The sequence below is a fragment of the Globicephala melas genome, chromosome 18 (genome assembly GCF_963455315.2).
Source record: "Globicephala melas chromosome 18, mGloMel1.2, whole genome shotgun sequence".
NCBI lineage: Eukaryota > Metazoa > Chordata > Mammalia > Artiodactyla > Delphinidae > Globicephala > Globicephala melas.
Genome location: NC_083331.1, coordinates 32,969,351 through 32,974,498, shown reverse-complemented (window position 1 = coordinate 32,974,498; position 5,148 = coordinate 32,969,351).

The following is a 5,148-nucleotide window of genomic DNA, read 5'->3' as shown; positions in this document are numbered from 1 at the left end:
TCATTAATTTTTGTACTTATCAACACATTGTATATACCTTAAAGAGTCACATATCACAGGCTTAAGTCAAAAAGAAGTCTTTGGTGCCCACCCACCTCCTCTGCCTTCTCCCCTGCTCAGAAGCAATCACTTTCAACTCTTAGCTCTTTCTTCTGGTATTTACCACGATGTTTCTAAATAATACTAACGTTATGTTGATGGGGCTTAACATCATTCTGCCTTCTGAGTTCAGTACTGATTGGGAGGCAGGCACAGGAAGTCAGATGGCTGAAGATCAAAGCATCAGCTTGATTACTGACCAAAGCAGATGGGCTCCCTAAAAGTCCACCCTGAATTTAACTTGCCTGCCCAGGCATGGCAGGGGTGGACAAACTGCAGGCAGTGCATGCCCTGAGAGCTTCCCTTCTCACTAGGGCAGAGGTGCAGGACTCTTGCAAACTGGATACTGTTCAAAAGATCTCAGAAGAGTCTGACCAGGCCTGGCTCCAGCTCCCCAATTTACCTGTAAGATAAGGTCCAGGTAAAAGAAACAGAAACAGAAAAATATTCCACCAACCAAAAAAACAATCAAAAGAGTTAAAAATAAAATCAAGAAAGAATGAAGTTGCTGATACTAAGGAATCCTTGTTAATTTTTATGTATAATGATAATATCAAAGTTATACTTTTAATTTTTTTATTTTATTATTATTTTTTAAATTTATTTTTGACTGCAGTAGGTCTTTCGCAGCTGTGCGCGGGCTTTCTCTAGTTGCTGCAAGTGGGGGCTACTCTTCGTTGCGGTGCGTGGGCTTCTCATTTGGTGGCTTCTCTTGCTGCAGAGCATGGGCTCTAGGCACATAGGCTTCAGTAGTTGTGGCACGCGGGTTCATTAGTTGTGGCTCACGGGCTCTAGATCGCAGGCTCAGTAGTTGTGGTGTACGGGCTTAGTTGCTCCGCGGAATGTGGGATCTTCCCGGACCAGGGCTCAAACCCGTGTCCCCTGAATTGGCAGGCGGATTCTTAACCACTGTGCCACCAGGGAAAAGTTCTGCAATTATGCTTTTTAAAATATTTATTTTCTTTTGGCAGTACAAGCTGAAATATGCATGGGTGAAATGAAACGCTGTCTGGAATTGCTTCAAATTAATATCAGAGGGAGTAAATGAAGGTTTAGATGAAACAAAATTGGCTGTAAATTGAAGCTGGGTGATGCTTCCGGGCCTTCATTATTTTATTTTTCTTACATTTATATCCATTTATTAAAATTTTCCATAACAAAAATTTTAAAGAGAAAGAGAAAGAATTAAGTTACAAAACCAAGAGATAGTGAGTTTCAAGATGGAAGTAGTCAAAATTGACAAGGCTACTGAGAAGTTAAGTAAGATAATGAGGCAAAGTTCTTTGCTTTGATGATTAGAAAGATATTTATTCATTTCTTGAGCAGGTATTATGTACCTGGCACTACTCTAGGGACAGAACACACAGTGGGGAACAAAATAGAGAAGACCCCTGCCCTCTTAGAAGTTACCTTCTAATGACAGTCACCTTTCTCAGAACAGTTTCATGCAGTGGTGAAGTGTAGCTGCCTAACAGCAATAGGCACAGAGTTAGAGGAAGTGAGGAGGTAAATATAAGGCAGAGTACACTTTTTGAGGGAAAAAGAAAAACAATGCAGTAGCTGGAAGAGGCTCTTTCTTTCTTTTTTTTTAATGTGAGACTTGAGAATATGGGCAGGCTATGAGGATGGAGCTGGTAGAGGGGGAGATATTGTAAAAACAGAAAAAATAATGAATAATTTCCTGGAATAGCTGGGAGAGAATTGCATCAGACCTCAGTGGAGGGATCTTCCTTGAATAAAAAAAGGCCACATTTTCCCTAAGTTTAGTGTAAAGAAGGAGAAGGTGGATTCTGTGGAATGAAACTGGCCTGAGAAAAGTTAGCCTGGTCTAGGCCATATGTATTATGTAGGAAGTGGGCACAGATGTTCCTACTCCTAGACCACCAGGAATGCTCATCTTTTCCTTCCAATTCACATCTGCTACTTAGATAACACCTATTTATATCCCATTCACTTCCTCAGAAATTCCATCCCAGACTTCATAGTTTAAATAAGGTTCTCTGTATATCAGGTAGAAATGCATTCAGGTGCAAGTAGCAAAAAAACCAGTGTATTACTAATAACAAGGAAGCCTCTTAATGATGCTATTAAGACTCTAGGCTTGCTCATTCTTTCTCCTCCACTATTTTAATTGATGTTTGTTTCATCCCCATGGACACAAAATGGCTGCTGTGGCACCAGACATCATGTCTCAAGTAGGAAGAAAGAGGAAAGAACAGTGCCAGAGGCATCTGTCCCTTTTATCAGAGAAAGCAAAAGGTTCTGTTTGTTTTTTTTCCCCCTGAACCCTCTTACAGACATCTGCCCATATATATTGGCCAAAACTATGTCACCTGGCCATTCCTACCTGCTAGAGAGTCTTGGAAAGTGTTTGCCAAACTGTAGAATTGCGCAAAAAAAAAAAAAAAAGCTAGGCTTGGAATGGCTGTAAGTAGTGATTTAACAGTATCTGTCATACCCTTATTGTACTTTCTTACTAGACTATATGCTCCCTGCAAACAAGGCCTCATGTCCATGCCTCTCACCAACATATGCCATTTACTGGAGCAATACCTAGAGGGGAAGAACATCTGAAATTTTTGCTGGCCAGGCATCTGTCTTTTGTGCCTTCTTTTGGTTACAGAACATAGATTTTCCTTTCGGGAATGGCCCCAGTGTATGCAATTGTGGTAGGACTCTCAGTCAAGGGGTCCTATCCTTCCCACCAAGATGTGAGAATTGACTCAAGTTTGTCATTTTCCCATTTTCCTGGAAAGTTAAATCTTCACAGGGTGAAAAGGTTGGAAGCATGGATGCCAGGAAAGCCTCTCTCTAGCTCCTGCTGTTAGACCCTTGGAGCTTCCCTGGGTCTTGTCTTGGAGGCCTACTTGGTTCAGCTTTGCCTTCTATTCTGTGAGCCACCTTCTATCTTGACCATAAATTCTTTTATATTTTGTTCCTTTATCAAGTGCATCAAAGAAGCCTAGCTGATAAAAGCAGGCATTTAATTATTTGCTGAATGACTATTGTTTTGACCAAAGTTAACCTATAAACCAGAGGATCCTGAAACCAAAATGAAATAAACTGAATAAGATTCCAACATTCATTTGGGGCCAAACTTCTTGACTGGCAATGTTTTACTTAAGTGACTGCAAAATGTCCCTCTTTGTCAATCTCTTCATTTTAAATGTCAGTGATTATGTTTTTTATGATCTGATTTACTCTCCCATGGTGCTTCTATCCTAATCTCCACTGTCTGCCAGCCCATGCCCTCTTCGTCCTCTCTCCTCATTCCTCTTGAAAGGCATCTGTTACCTCTAGACAAGCAGCTATCAAAGGAATCTCTCTTCACACACATCTGCAAGTTGTCAGAATGACAGTCTCAGAGGGATGTTACATCGTCACCTCCAACTCTGAATGGTACATTTTCTTTTCCTTCAGGTTTGCACCTGGATGTACAGTTCTGGTCATCTTTGAAAACCTTTTGCTCACAGCCAAGTTGTTTCTTCTAAGGGAGAAACTTTGGGGATATTCTGTTCCAACTCCTTCCCTTTGAAGAAGAGGAGGGATGCCCAGGGCATGCTGTGACCATCCCAATGGCACACACTCAGTTCTTAATAAAGCCGGCGTGAGCACTGAGTCTGGGGACTCCCTGATGATTATTCTTTCCAGCAGACTGCACTATTTTCTTGGTCTTTACATTTGTTTATACTCCTCTAGAACTCCACACTATGTAAGATAATAAAATACTTCCCCCTAAAATCTCTACCTCCACTTCCTAATTATTTTGTATCCTTAGCTAAAAGTGATTGCCGGTGGAGTTCTCCATGACTCTTTCACTGGTGAGTGCCCTTGGGACAAACATCTGTGGAAGTGAGGGGAGGAAACAGAAGTGGACACAGAGAAAAGTCGAGTGGTGAGGCAGGCCCCCGAGAGCTCAGCCAAGCCCACGGAGAAGCTCTGGAGCTAGAGCAGCCCTTCAGAGTTCCCCCAAGCTGACCCAGGATGGTGGCCCCTGTCACTGCAGATCGACCACCCAGGAATGATGTGACCTTGGTCTCAGATGGGCTGAGTGCTGAAGCTGTTGACTGACAGCACTGTGGCAGCCAGGATAGAAGTCCTCCTTTGAAGGGGGTCATATCCACTGACACTGTTACCCTCTCAACAACTAACCCTAGTCGTACCAGTAGTCCTAGAAATTGTCATGATCCCTGCCCCTGAGGAGCTTATAGTCTAGTGAGAGAAACCTTAATAAATCATGATGATAATTGAAGCATAAAGGAGGAGGTGATTATGTACATGCAGAAGAGGGGTGACTGAATCAGGATAGACAAGGCCCAGGAAACACAAGAGTGGAGGAAGAGCCAGCAGCCTCTGCCTTTCTTTTTTTTTTTTTTTTTAACATCTTTATTGGAGTATAATTGCTTTACAATGGTGTGTTAGTTTCTGCTTTATAACAAAGTGAATCAGCTATACATATACATATGTCCCCATATCTCTTCCCTCTTGCAAATCCCTCCCTCCCACCCTCCCTATCCCACTCCTCTAGGTGGTCACAAACCACGGAGCTGATCTCCCTGGGCTATGCGGCTGCTTCCCACTAGCTATCTATTTTACACCTGGTAGTGTATATATGTCCATGCCACTCTCTCACTTTAACCCAGCTTACCCTTCCCCCTCCCCATGTCCTCAAGTCCATTCTCTAGTAAGTCTGTGTCTTTATTCCCGTCTTGCCCCTAGGTTCTTCATGACCTTTTTTTTTTTTCTTAGATTCCATATATATGCGTTAGCATACGGTATTTGTTTTTCTCTTTCTAACTTACTTCACTCTGTATGACAGACTCTAGGTCCATCCACCTCACTACAAATAACTCAATTTCATTTCTTTTTATGGCTGAGTAATATTCCATTGTATATATGTGCCACATCTTCTTTATCCATTCATCTGTTGATGGACACTTAGGTTGCTTCCATGTCCTGGCTATTGCAAATAGAGCTGCAATGAACATTGTGGTACATGACTCTTTTTGAATTATGGTTTTCTCAGGGTATATGCCCAGTAGTGGGATT